Here is a 15,059-nt window from a genome sequence, read left to right as displayed (position 1 = left end):
TGATCATCAAATCACACTGGAGGTGGTGGCATGTGTTCCTTTTGTCAAGCTCCATCAGCTGATAAAGTATGAGGTCAGAAACAGCGAGAGCTTTGGCACACGCAGAGAGGCTGATGAAGAACAACGTGATGTGGCTGTGATTTGGAGCTAGAGCTGCTTGTGGTTGCAGGAACATCTGTTACAAGATGGTCATGGGGCACACGCATGGATTCAGTCCTGCTGATGCATGATGCCTTTGCTGTCGAAGCTGGAAATTAGTAAAAACCAGAGGGGGACTTACAGCTACATTTAAATTGCCACAGTGTCTCCAAGATTACTGTACTTGAGGTTCACCTGATCAGAGTGGTCACCTTAGCTCACCCATGATGTGGTTCTTTACTTGCTGTGATGGCACCGTGACATCGTGCTTTTGCCTCACGCCCCCACGTGTCTGATAGAAGCAGAAGCTAATGGCCAGTTGGGCCTCTGACGCTTTTTCTTTTTTGTCACTTGATTGCTTTTTTTTATACAGTCATGCACATGTTGGCGCAGGGTATTACAGATGTGGAGCTCTGGCCTCAACCTGGACCTGATCATGCATGCTATAGCTTGCTGCCTGTTCACAGAGCACTTCTGATGGACAGAAGATTTATTCTGCTTGCTGCTCTGCCTCTCTGTAGTGCTTCCTTGTCCTCATTCCAACCACCAGCTCATGGCTGCTCACAGAAAAGTGGGGCATTAAATATCAGACAGGCTACTGAGTATGTCAGGATCCATCCCAGTGTGTGCTCAGTGTGTGCAGACCACTGCCTGGAGTCAGGCGTTTCACCTGGCTTTTAATTGCCTTATGCTTTTAATTTTTAATGGGCTCTGCAGATACTGATTTATTGCAGTGTGCTGTAGCATGCACTTGCTTATAGCTAAGCAACGATACCCATGCAGTCCAAGGCTGACAAGGTAAGTACATTAGTGCTGTAGCAGGCAGTGAAGCCTGAAGGTGCAGGCACCCTATTCTGGAGAGTGCGTGGCTGCCTCTCCTGCTGTGTGTTCCATTCCTATGGCTCTAGGGGCAGGACTTCCATTACATGCTGCAAAACATATTGTAGATTTAGAAAATCGATTTTTAGTGTCATTTCAAATAAAGTAGTATAGTATCTTTCCTCCTGAAGGACTAAATACGTCACAGTAGCTGTCTGGCTGTCTGCAGGTTTGGACTGCAACACTTTGGCAGCTCCTTGCCATCTGTGTAATGGTCTCCAATCTGGCAAACATGAAGTAAGAATTACTCACAGGAGTTAAATTTGAAAGTTCTGGTGCTTGTTAAACCACCACTGCTGGAAATAAATGTATTTCCAGAACTATAGGGTGATCAGGCTGGAAGGAAGGACACTGGGACAAGAATTGGTTTTGATATTGCTAGCCATTAGGAGGGGGATTTTTCTGAGATCCCAGCACTTGTTAAGTGCTTGTCTTGTTAAGATCAACCAGGGATAGGTGTTCATATGCAGGGTAAGAGTCTCTGTACCCCTTGGATCTCAAATCCTTATTTTACAATCCTGATGTACACACCAATTTTCAAGCAAACAGTAATTTTAAATACAGGTACTTTTATGTCTAAATTGTCAGGAATAGTATTGTCTTCATCTGTCTGTATTGTGTAAGTGTGCATAGACTTCTCAAAGTGAGATCTTAATCTACAGCTGGTGTATTTAACAGCTACAATTAGGGAAATGTTTAAGAATACTTTATTTTATCTAATTTATGCTTCTTTTCCTATTAAGAAGATGTGCATTTGTGGTAGTGTGCTAATAAAACACAATAAAATGGTGATGGTAAGATCTGGAGATGATACTAAAAACTGAGAAGGACACATCTAGAATATAAAATACAGTATGAATTAATTCCACTTGTTTTCCCTTTTATTTATGCCGATGGCTCAAATTTCCATACAGAAGGTTTATACAGTTCACAGAATCACACAGAATCACAGAACCACAGGCTGGAAGGGACCTCAGGGATCATCTAGTCCAACCTTTCTGGGAAGAGCACAGTCTAGACAAGATGGCCCAGCACCCTGTCCAGCCAGGTCTTGAAGGTGTCCAATGTGGCCGAGTCAACCCCTTCCCTGGGGAGATTATTCCAATGGGTGACTGTCCTCACTGTGAAAAATTTCCCTCTGGTGTCCAATCGGAATCTCCCCAACAGCAACTTGTGTCCATTCCCCCTTGTCCTCTCCATGGGACTCTGTGTAAAAAGGGAGTCTCCATCTTCTTTGTAGCTACCCCTTAAGTACTGGTACGTGGTGATGAGATCCCCTCTGAGCCTCCTTTTCTCAAGGCTGAACAAACCCTGTTCTCCCAGCCTATCCCCGTATGGCAGCTTCCCAGTCCTCTGATCATCTTGGTGGCCCTTCTCTGGACCCCTTCCAGCCTGTCCACATCCTTTTTGTACAGCAGGGACCAGAACTGTACACAGTACTCCAGGTGTGGCCTGACAAGTGCTGAGTAGAGTGGGATAATGACTTCTTTCTCTCTGCTGGCGATGCCCTTTTTGATGCAACCCAGCATCCTGTTGGCCTTCTTGGCTGCAGCAGCACATATTCGCTCATGTTGAGCTTCCTGTCCACCAGCACCCCCAGGTCCCTTTCCACAGAGCTGCTCTCCAGCCAGGTGGATCCCAGCCTGTGCTGCACTCCTGGATTATGTTTTCCCAGGTGCATGACCTTACACTTGTCCTTGTTGAACTTCATAAGGTTCTTGCTGGCCCACTCTTCCAGCCTATCCAGATCTTCCTGCAGAGCAGCTCTCCCTTCTGGAGTGTCTACTTCCCCACTCAACTTGGTGTCATCAGCAGCCTTCATCAGGCTACACTTGATGCCGGTATCCAGATCACTTATAAAGATGTTGAATAACATTGGGCCCGATATTGATCCCTGGGGGACTCCACTAGTGACAGGTTGCCACTTTGAAAAAGAGCTATTTACCACCACCCTTTGGGTGTGGCCTGTCAGCCAGTTCCCCACCCACTGCACAGACCACTTGTCGAGGCCATAACACATTAATTTCTCCAGGAGGAGGCTGTGTGGGACCGTATCAAAGGCCTTGGAGAAGTCCAGGTACACAATGTCCACCACCCGCCCCATGTCAACCAGGCAAGTCGCTTTGTCATAGAAGGCCACCAGGTTTGTCAAGCACGATCTGCCCTTAGTGAAGCCATGTTGGCTTTTCCCAATCACGTGCTTCATTTGACTTGTGATGGCCCCCAGGAGGATTCATTCCATAACTTTCCCAGGGACTGAAGTAAGGCTGATGGGGCTATAGTTACCCGGATCCTCCCTCGAGCCTTTCTTGTAGATAGGGGTAACATTTGCCTTCCTCCAGTCCTCTGGGACATCCCCCGTTCTCCATGACTTCTCAAAGATTATGGAGAGTGGCCTTGTGATGATGTCAGCCAGCTCTCTCAGCACCCTCAGGTGGATGTTGTCAGGGCCCATTGATTTGTAGGGGCTGGCTGACTCAGTTGGCTGACTTTCTTTTAGAAGCAATAGGGTGTTCAGCTGTAGTGATGGATGGGCTGGGAGTTGCAGGCTTTACAGTGAGTGCCATAAAAATTAAGTATTTGAGAGGTGTGCGCTGGTTTTGGCTGGGATAGAGTTAGCTTTCTTCATGGGAGCTAGTATGGGGCTGTGTTTTGGATTTGTGCTGGGAACAGTGTTGATAACACAGGGATGTTTTAGTTACTGCTGAGCAGGGCTTACACAGAGTGATGGCCTTTTCTGCCTCTCACCCCACCCCACCAAAGTGTAGGCTGGGGGTGCACAAGGTGTTGGGAGGGGACGCAGACAGGACAGCTGACCCCAACTGACCAAAGAGATGTTCCACAACATATGACGTCATGCTTAGCATATAAAGCTGGAGGAAGAAGAAGTAAGGGGGGACATTTGGAGTGATGGCATTTGTCTTCCCAAGTAACTGTTACACATGATGGAGCCCTGCTTTCCTGGAGATGGCTGAGCACCTGCCTGCCCATGGGAAGTAGTCAATGAATTCCATCTTTTGCTTTGCTTGCTTGTGTGGCTTTTGCTTTATCTGTTAAACTGTCGTTATCCCAACCCACAAGTTTTCTCACTTTACCCTTACAGTTTTCTCTCCCATCCCACCAGGGGGGCGTGAATGAGCAGGAGTGCGGGGCTTAGTGCTGGCTGGGGTTAAACCATGAAAAGGTGTTTGATTATCTTCTCTGTGTAAGTTACCTATCTTCAGTGGATGAGCTGTGGAAAACGTTCAGGAAGCTTCTGAAGACATGTTAAGCCCCTGGGTACAATGAAGCTTACTGCCAGTTCCAATGGTTTGGAGATGACAGATCACAGGGTTGTCAATAATGCCAAAGAAGAGGCACAAGGAGCAAATTTAAGTGCTGAAGCCTTGATTAATCACACTACTTAATTGTTAGCTTACCATCTGGGGTGGGGAGGCTGCTTCGATCTGCTGCCTTCAAGGCACTCACATTGCCTTTTCAGATTTACCACTGGGTGAACAATCTTCAAGATGGAGCTTGCCCCAGTAATGCCTCTCAAAAGGTGGTGTGGGATGGGACTGCGCCAGGTGGGGCTCCTGGCACCCTGTGCAGCCTCTGGCACAGTGACCACAAGCTGTGCCTTCTGAAACAGCCCTGTGCTCTCCTGCGGCACCTCCAGATGGCAAGGCACACTCGTCCTTTCATGCCAGGAAAATACCTGCCTGGTGGGTCTCCTTTTGTAGCAGACATGCTGATTTGAAATAGCCTCCAAAGTAAAAATGACACCTTAGAGCCTTATTGGGGCCAGAGGAGAACCAGGCATAGTATAGCATGGATGTGGCCAGACTGCTCTGGAAGGAACTGGTTCTAGTGTGAGCAGAAGCCAATTTGAACCACCTGGCTTCACGGCCAGCATCTCTCCCTGACCACTTTTTATTTAGCAGTGTGGACCTACCCAGGGACTTGTTTCTTATTGCCTCCAAGGCCATTCCCCACCCAATATGGGTACGTTGGTGAATGCTTTCAGGAGCACCAGACAGCTGGAAAGGGGAGAGTGAACTTCTCCCAAGAAGGTGGTAGTAAGTGGCTGGTCAGGGAAGTGCACAACTGCAGGAGTGTGAGTGTCCTACAAGTGGTCTCAGACTCTAAAATTTTGGCATGAACTGAAAGGACTGGTACTGTTATCCGTTGTGGTTTAGCCCCAGTCAGTAACTAAGTCCCACACAGCCTCTCGCTCACCGTCCCCCTGCCCGGTGGAATGGGGGAGAGAATCTGAAGAGCAAAAGTAAGAAAACTCATGGGTTGAGATAAAAACAGTTTAATAATTTAATAATAATAATAATAAATAAAATTGTGATGAAAAGGAAAACGAGGAGAGAGAGAGAAACAAAACCAGGGAAAACAAGTCATGCAGCTGCTCACCACTCTCAGACTGATGCCCAGCCAGTCCCCGAGCAGTGATCACTGCCTCCCGGCCAACTCCCCCCAGTTTATATACTGGGCATGATGTCATATCATAGAATCATAGAATTATTAAAGTTGCAAAGGACCTCTAGGATCATCAAGTCCAACCGTCAAACCAACACTACCATGTCTCCTAAACCATGCCCTGAAGTGCCACATTTACACATCTTTTTAACACCTCCAGGGATGGTGACTCCACCACCTCTCTGGGCAGCCTGTTCCAATGCCTGACCACTCTTTCAGTAACGAAATTTTGCCTAATATCCAATCTAAACCTCCCCTGAAGCAGCTTGAAGCTGTTTCCTCTCATTCTATCGCTAGTGACCTGGGAGAAGAGACCAACACTCACTTCACTACAACCTCCTTTCAGGTAGTTGTAGAGAGTGATAAGGTCTCCCCATCAGCCTCCTCTTCTCCACACTAAACAACCCCAGCCTGGTATGGAAACAACCCTAGTCTGTATGGTATGGGATGTCCCTTTGGCTGGTTTGGATCAGCTGTCCTGGCTGTGCCCCCTCCCCTCCCCTCCCAGTTTCTTGTGCACCCGGCAGAGCATGGGAAGCTGGAAAAGTCCTTGACTGGTGTAAGCACTACTTAGCGACTACATCACACTGAAACATCGGTGTGTTATCAGCATTATTCTCATACTAAATCCAAAACACAGCTCTATACCAGCTAGTATGAAGAAAATTAACTATCCCAGCCAAAACCAGGACATTCTCGTAGACATGAACACCACCTCCCGCTTCTTGAAGCTAGTTTTAGATCATGGAAGTAGCAGCCAGCTTGTGCCTATCTCATTCTGTAGTCAAATCTATGTTGTATTCATTAATTTAATGCACGAAAGAAATATTTAGGCTGCAATGTCATGTGTACCAAAAGTTTGGAAATGCCTTGTTTAAATTTCCCCCTATAACCTGAATGGATCGCGCTCAGACATCCTGTCTCTGTGCTGGATGCAGTGAAGTTTCAGGGAAAAAAGCATAATGGCACTGTGCAATTAAAAATCAGTTTAATGCCTGCACATAAGCGTGGCTGAATTCCGGTTTCACAAGCAACAACAAAGATGTCATTTCTGCCCATATTCCAGCATTTGGATGTCAACTGCTTCTACCCTGCACAGCAAGGCTCTGATCTGGGGCTGATGTACAAACTCCTGCAATTTGTGAAGGCTAAAATTAAGCATTAATTATCCTGTGCAGGTGTAATAAGTTACCTTACTGTCATCTGCAGTGGGTGATCCCTGAGCCTTCAGTACTGTAACTCTGAGACTTTGATGGTCCTGATACCCTCATTCCTCTGTGCATGTCTGTGTGGTTTGGGCCTGGGATGTTTGAAAACGATGCCTGTCTCGTGTTTGGCTCAAAAGATAAGGAGGAGGAGTACAATCCAGTAGTCTCTTTCCTGCCCTTGAAAGGCAAGGGCCTCACGCCCCTGCAATTTGTTTGAGAGATTGAGAGAGACGTAGGCTATTGTTGCGAGTTTATAAAGGAAAATGATGGCCCTTATTTCTCAGCTGGAAAATTTTGGCCCCTGACAAGGAAGGGGAGGAATAAGAAGTAAGTTTTAGTGACAGATCTGTTGGCACTACTGTGGAGGGAGAAGAAAGAAGCCTAAGGCAATATTTTTTCGTTTTTTCCTGCCCAGGGATAGCTCCCCTCTGTCCATCATGGGGCCCCCAGAGTGGTGTGACGGGGCTGTGACATGAAGCACAGTCCTCCACCGTCTCCTAGCTGCAGCTGCTCTGGCAGCTCAGCAGTGACTCCAGGCAATGTCTGCCGCTGCTCTGCCAATAGGTTCAGCCCATCCTCAGCATGCTGATAGACGAGCTCGGGTGGTTCGTGAGTGGAGACAGGTTGGAGGCTGATGCTTTGGCTGGGACACGTTTGCTTTGGCCAGCTCTGCTACAAAAGCAACTGCAGAGAGCAGAGGTGCTTGTGGGGTTGGCAGTGCCTGAAGCCAGCAGGAATTCAGAATGAGCCCTGGCTTGAACCATCAGCATGTGCCTCAGCTCCCTCAGTTGTGCTGGAGCATTGCCAACATGCTTTCCAGCCTAAGGAAACCGAGAAGTGAAATAACAGAGGTTTAACATTAAATGTCTCAACCAAAGCAAAGTGGAATTTCCCAGGGCAAAGATATTTCTTTACCCTGAGGCATTCCCTGTGCTGAGTACAAATACCTGCTTCCAAAAAGTGGAGGTGTGATTCCTTCCCAGAGAAGGGTCACAAGATCCCTTTGTAAAGGCAAGGGTTAAGTAACTGTAGGAAGGACCACCATCCCCAGTAAGAGATAGTAATTCACTTTTAGAAAGGAGAAGAAGGAAAGGAGAGAAACGTCCTTGTTCTGCTTCAGCATTTCTTCATAAACAAGATTTAAGGTCTTTGGCTGTATATGTTGTTCAATAACCTGAGTATCTGCTAGCTCAGTGCCCATTGCAAAAATGGTTGGATAATATTCTGTAGAGCACATTCTCACTCTGATTAAACCTAACACAAATCTGAATGCATTTCAAATTTATGCTATGGTAACAGTGAAGATGAACAAAGTTGTTTTGTTCACTGTGGGGCCTATGAAGTCACAAGTATTGCAGCTCCATTAGGTGATGGGCGGCTTAGGAAATCAGGCCTGTGTTTGCTCAGAATGAGTATTTGCTGTTACAAAGAATTTTCCTTTATTCTCTAAGGATTATATCAATGTCTGCTAGTCCAAATTAACTGTTTCAGTGATAACATGAATGTACTGCTTTTGGAAGAAGGGGCAGGTAACAAAAGAAGAGTACAGAGACCTCGTTAGGTCTTGCAGGGAGAAAATTAGGCAAGCAAAAGCCCAGCTAGAACTCAGCCTGGCCACTGCTGTAAGGGATAACAAAAAATGTTTTTACAAATACATCAACAACAAAAAGAGAATCTCCATCCTCTATTGGACGTGGAGGGGAACATTGCAGCTGAGGATGAGGAAAATGCTGAGTTACTAAATGCCCCTTTGCCTCAGTCTTTAACCATCAGACCAGTTATCCAGAGAGTATTCAGCCCCCTGAGCTGGAAGGCAGGGATGGATCACAGAATAAACCCCCCATAACCCAGGAGGAAGCAGTTTATGACCTGCTGCTCCACCTGGACACTCACAAGTCTCTGGGGCCAGATGGGATCCACCCAAGGGTACCGAGGGAGCTGGCGGAGGAGCTCGCCAAGGCACTCTCCATCATTTATCAGCAGTCCTGGTTAACAGGGGAGGTCCCAGATGACTGGAGGCTTGCCGATGTGACCCCCATCTACAAGAAGGGCCAGAAAGAGGATCCGGGGAACTACAGGCCTGTCAGCTAGACCTCAGTACCGGGGAAGGTTATGGAGTGGTTCATCTTGAGTGAGCTCACTAGGCAAGTGCAGGACAACCAGGGGATCAGGCCCAGCCAGCATGGCTTCATGAAAGGCAGGTCCTGCCCGACCAACCTGATCTCCTCCTATGACAGGGTGACCCATGTAGTAGGTGAGGGAAAGGCTGTGGATGTTGTCTGCCTGGACTTTAGCAAAGCCTTTGACACTGTCTCCCACAGTATCCTCCTAGAGAAGCTGGTGGCTCATGGCTTGGATGGGTGTGCTCTTCGCTGGGTAAAAAACTGGCTGGATGGCCGAGCCCAGAGAGTTGTGGTGAACAGAGCTAAATCCAGTTGGCGGCTGGTCATGAGCAGGGTTCCCCAGGGCTCAGTGTTGGGGCCAGTCATGTTTAATACCTTTGTCAATGATCTGGATAAGGGCATTGAGTGCACCCTCAGTAAGTTTGCAGACAACACCAAGTTGGGCAGGAGTGTCGATCTGCTGGAGGGTAGGAAGGCTCTGCAGAGGGACCTGGACAGGCTGGATCGATGGGCCGAAGCCAGTTGTATGAGATTTAACAAGGCCAAGTGCCAGGTCCTGCACTTTGGTCACAACAACCCCATGCAATGATACAGGCTTGGGGAAGAGTGGCTGGAAAGCTGCCTGGCAGAGAAGGACCCTGGGGGTGCTGGCTGACAGGCAGCTGAACATGAGCCAGCAGTGTGCCCAGGTGGCCAAGAAGGCCAACAGCATCCTGGCTTGTATCAGGAATAGTGTGGCCAGCAGGAGCAGGACAGTGATGGTGCCCCTGTACTCGGCACTGGTGAGGCCGCACCTTGAGTACTGTGTTCACTTTTGGGCCCCTCAGAACAAGAAGGACATTGAGGTGCTGGAGCGTGTCCAGAGAAGGGCAATGAAGATGATGAAGGGTCTGGAGAGCAGGTCTTATGAGAAGTGGCTGAGGGAACTGGGGTGTTTAGTGTGGAGAAGAGGAGGCTGATGGGGAGACCTTATCACTCTCTACAACTACCTGAAAGGAGGTTGTAGTGAAGTGAGTGTTGGTCTCTTCTCCCAGGTCACTAGCGATAGAATGAGAGGAAACGGCTTCAAGCTGCATCAGGGGAGGTTTAGATTAGATATTAGGAAGAATTCCGTTACTGAAGGAGCGGTCAGGCATTGGAACAAGCTGCCCAGAGAGGTGGTGGAGTCACCATCCCTGGAGGTGTTAAAAAGATGTGTAGATGTGGCACTTCAGGGCATGGTTTAGGAGACATGGTAGTGTTGGTTTGACGGTTGGACTTGATGATCCTAGCATTCTTTTCCAACCTTAATGAATCTATTATTCTATGATTCTAACATCTTCCAGAAAGATAGGGTAGAGCAGGAGAGGGGAAAGATATAATGAGCAAGGTTTTCACCTTTGCTCTGCCTCTTCTATAATGAATAAAAGAAGAAGAACAGTGAAGAAGAATCCATAAAAGCCCCAAATGCAGCTAGAAGAGATGTTCTCTCATGCCGAAGGAAGCCATCGGTCTGCCTTCTAAGGATGCTTTCAGGACTGAACCTGGTATTTTGAGAAGATGATGCTGGAGACAGAAAGGCCCTGAGCAAGAGCACAGCCACAGCGCAGAGCAGAGTGGTTGCCCCAGGCAATGCTCTGATGTCCAGAGGGCAGTCGCTGTGGGGTGTGTGCCAATATCCCCAAAGTCACCTATGCAGAATAGTTTGGGATGAAGAACATGCCAAGGTATCTTAAGACCACTTTAACCCTATTCCCGGAGCTGCAAGTTTCTCAGTTCAGTAAAAATCTGATTTAATGTCATAACCTCTCTGAGAAAGATGTCTCTTTTCCTTTAGAGACTCTCCATTCCTCCCCTTGCAAGCTAAGGCACTGAATTTACTTAAATCCATAACTAAGCTTTCCCCCCAGAAAACACCCGCTGACCTGAGAATCTCACCAACAGTGTTTCTGTCTCAGATTTGCTTTTTCCTAAAACGTTAGGGAGAAAGTTCCTTGTTTGGGAACTTAACAGCTCTGATCCTAGGCACGAGGCAGATTTCACAGCAGCAGCAGAACTGGTGACCACCCCCGGCTGCCCACCCCATCCTCCCCAAGAGAACTGCTCCTGGGAGAGGCCAGGGGAAGTGTCGCTCTGCTGCTGGCCAATTAACCCACAACCCAGCGGAGCAGGATAAATTGAAACCAGCAGCCAGGATGCTGCCTTCTGTTTCCCGGAGAGGAGTTTTGAGCTGGCTTTTTTGTCCATGCTGGGGAGTTATTCACTAGTGTTTTAAACTGGGAACTTCATATCACCTTTTTATACTGCAGAATACCATGTTCTTCACCCATCTGATAAGAATCATCCAGCATCTTTGTGTATAAGGCTTTTAGGTCATGCCTGCATTTTCCAGCTATTGTTTTAGGAGTGCCCTTCCGGTATTTAAAAAGGGAAATATCTTCTTTAGTATCATCTTCCAGCTTTAAAGCTGTGCTGAACAACAAAGACAGACAAACATTTAATTCTCCTCTAATCCTTTAAATATCCTTACAAGCACATGGTGTTCACACGCTTTTAAGCCCGTCTCCTGTAGCAGCTGCATGTCATCTTCTAACTCTGCCTTCAGAGCCTGCAGCTTCCACTGGGGCAGAACAGGAGCCTGCGATACTTCATCCCGTGGTGGCTGTCTGTCTGGGTGGTACAGAGAGGGATGTTTTTCCACAATAAAGCAATCATCTGGATTGAATTGCAGATATCTAATCCTCACACAAGCTACTCCTGTTTGGTTTTGTGAAGTGAACAAAGACATCAACTTAGACATGCTCCGGGCTGGGTTTGGGTATTTCTGGGACCTTCTGATCATTCTAGCGATTAGCCAGCCTGCCTTGGTAACTTTTACACAAAAGAGCAAGCATAAAATCAAAACCTACTTCTTCAGGAAAGGGGGCTCAGATGGAAGATTTCCTTAACTTCATCCCCCAGGAAAAAGACTTGAGGGGCAGGCAGGCCAGTTGGGACAAACTCAACTCTCAAGCCTCCTGCTGTGTTTTTATTGTGTGGGTGCAGAGAACGATTCAAGTAGCTGCATTACAAGATCGGTGGGTGGGGGTGGGTGATGTTCATATGAATTAGTGAGTGTTCATTGATTTAAGCCCCGCAAAACTCTTTACCGATTTTTTTTTCCTTTTCTTCCTCAACATGAACACTTTCTGCTTGTTTTCTATAATTCTTCTGTCTTTCTGTGAGGACCCATGAATATATTTAGTCTATTCCACTGCCTAAAGGCAGATAAACCATACCAGTATAATTTCTGACAGGTGCCTAACAAGGTCCCAAGGACCTTCAGACCCCATTCCCTCCTCAGACAGTCCATTCTCATATTAACCTTCCTGTTAAAAACTTCCCCCTGGCATCTATTCTGAACCTGTGATTTCTTGGCCTGTACAAATCAATATGGAAATACATAATCTTTTCCCCTGGCAGCAATGATTTATCCATTCAAAGACTCTGTCCTATCACTATTCAAACTTCTGCTTTAGGCTGAACAACCTTAGCTCTTTTCTATATATTTCCTAGATTTCTGGTCATTTGCATTGCTTGTTCCTTCCTGGAGTCCCTCATATTACCAAGATGCCCCTATTCTGCAAGCTACTGTGGGGCTAAATCTGAGGGCCAGTCATCACTGTTTTGATCAGTGTGGTCATGGGAGCCAGACTTCGGGCTCCTTTTTTAAAATCTTGCCTTTTATCAAAGGCTGTAAAAGCCTGGTGTAAGCATTCTCTGATAGAAGCTTAGATAGTTTAATATAAAGTAGCATTTCTGGAGCTAATCTGCCATCCAAATGCACAGCTGCACCGTGTTGCGGTGTTGGTGGCCATTGGGAGATTTTTCTTTATTGCACACTCTTGCTTGCTGAAAGCTAAAACTGATCTAATAGCAGGAGACTTTGGAGGCACAGCATAGTCTATAAAAAGGACACATGTTGATTAAAAAAAAATTAAAATGAAAACCAAAATAGGCCACTACTGGGGCTTAAAGACACCTATGTAACAAAATAATGTTTCTGGGGTTTTGTGCTGTTTTGTGCACTTGAGTCACTTCAGAAATACTATATTCAATGTTTCTAAGTAATGAAATGTTCTTCAGGATGTTTTTTTTCTGTTTTTTAATTACTGACTTCTTTAAAAGGCACTGTCTTTTTGGCATTTGAAACCTTCTCTTTGTAAACCTCTAAAACACTCCAGACATTTTCTATGAGAAGGTTTTAAACTCCCCAGGATAAACAGATGGTCTGTTGGTATTTGTCTGTAAGAAGCTAGCAGATTATATTGTAAAACAGACTAGACTAAGTCTTTGGGGTTGGAGGGAAAGTTAATGAATAAGATTAGCATACAATGGCTTTACTATAGTAAGATCCACACAATTAAACAAGACCGTTGTGGCACGTTATAATACAATGATGTAATGTAAATATGGGGAAACTCATCTGATTAGTGGATTTGTTTCTTAAATGAAGGGAGAGCTTGGTTTTGAGGGAGTGTTATGCATGAAATTCTGATTTTAGCTGTACTAATGCAGTTAACTTGCTGCCTACATGTGAATGGAGATACCACATCGCCTGGCATCTTTGATCAGCCTTTTGGGAACACACATGGAGTTCCTCCCTCTGCTGTAGACATCCTGTGAGCCTGGTTATCCAACAGACCAAGGCTAACATGTTCGCACTAAGGAAACCACAGGTGAGAGTGTACAACAGGTTTCTTTACACCAGTTTTAATCTGGTGTAGGGTTCAGTTACTCATAGAGTTATTGTGAATTACATTATGCCAGCTAGAAGTCTTGCTGAAGGACAAGTAACATGGATAAAAAGCATGATCCTTAAGAGAAAAAGGAATTCAATTTTAAAAATTACACTTTTGGAAAATTTACCAAATTCCTTCTGAAATAAATTTTAAGAGACACAGACAACTTGCTGAGTTCCCAGATATGCCTTTCCTAGAGAAAGTTAGATGTCTTTCATTGATGGAAATTACATTCATATATGAATTACACTCATATATTAACCTGACTGACATGTATGATCAGTTTATGGAACTAACCCTATGGTCTAATTCTATAAGAAGGAGCTTTCCAAGTCAAATCCTCAAATGATAGGACAATAATTTCTAATATGGCTTTCTCAGTCAGCTGGTACCCTGGAGCCCGTGCTCTTCGGGCACTAATTTAATTTTTAACATTTTTTTAGGCCTCTAGAGTTGAACTTCCCTGTTGTACTTAAAGACCAGGTCAGCCCAACAAGCAATTTGAATTCATTCCCTGGTTTTATTTTCCCCATGTCACTCCAACATAACAGTGACAAGGGCAAATTCTGCCTTTACATGATGTTCATTGACGGTCACAATGACCAGGAACCTTTCCTTTCATGTCAAATTGATACTGATGGATAGATTTTGCCTTTGGAGGTGTTAACTTGAACATGAGCTGCATGGATGCACCTACACTCAGCATTTCACTCAAAAGCTTAACATCACCACAGGGTTTTCCCAATGTTCCTGGGCATGAGGATAAAACTGAGCAACTGTGTCCTGTAGAACAAGGGAGACCACTCAGCCAGAGAGAAAACATTGCAGGCAGCCCTCCAAAAAATGTAGATAGAGCAGCTTTGTTGTATTAAGCCATGCACAGGAATGTGCATGATGTGTCTGAGGAGTGAGGGCTGCACACCAGGCATATGCCAGCGCAGCCAGTGGAGATTTAGCCATGCTGCTCCGGGAGACACCGACTCATCTAACCTTGATAGCCAGGCAGCAGCGACACAAACACCAACACGTTCTCCAGGAGCTGCAGTCGCTTGCTGGGTGCTTGCTCTTCAGCACAGAAGAGGCTGAATCATTACAGAAAAGACAACCATTCAGCTACAACTCTTTTATAGGAGTTCCTTATAATGAAAATGCAAGATTGGCAAATGCTAGTTTGGGGTTGGGTATCTTTTTTTTTCTTAATCCTAGGTTTTTGAAGTCCTAAACAGGCTGCTTTTATCAGCTTGCCTGACCTGTTCTATAGCTTATGAATTGGGATTTCATCCTGTGAGTCCTCCAGCAAGACAATAACTTGTGGCTGAGCTAATTTGTAATAATTTTGTGAGCTAGAAGGAAAAAATTAAATATATAACTTTTTTTAAATGGATGCTTGGGATATGATTTGGAACCCTATTAAAGGGGGGCTGTCAAAGTGGTCTGCATGACCCAGAATGCCTAATTTAAAAATTAGGGTGATGTAAGCTTTT

Source organism: Phalacrocorax carbo, chromosome 1 (assembly GCF_963921805.1).
Source record: "Phalacrocorax carbo chromosome 1, bPhaCar2.1, whole genome shotgun sequence".
NCBI lineage: Eukaryota > Metazoa > Chordata > Aves > Suliformes > Phalacrocoracidae > Phalacrocorax > Phalacrocorax carbo.
The sequence above is the reverse complement of the archived record's forward strand: the minus strand, read 5'-3'. Positions refer to the sequence as shown.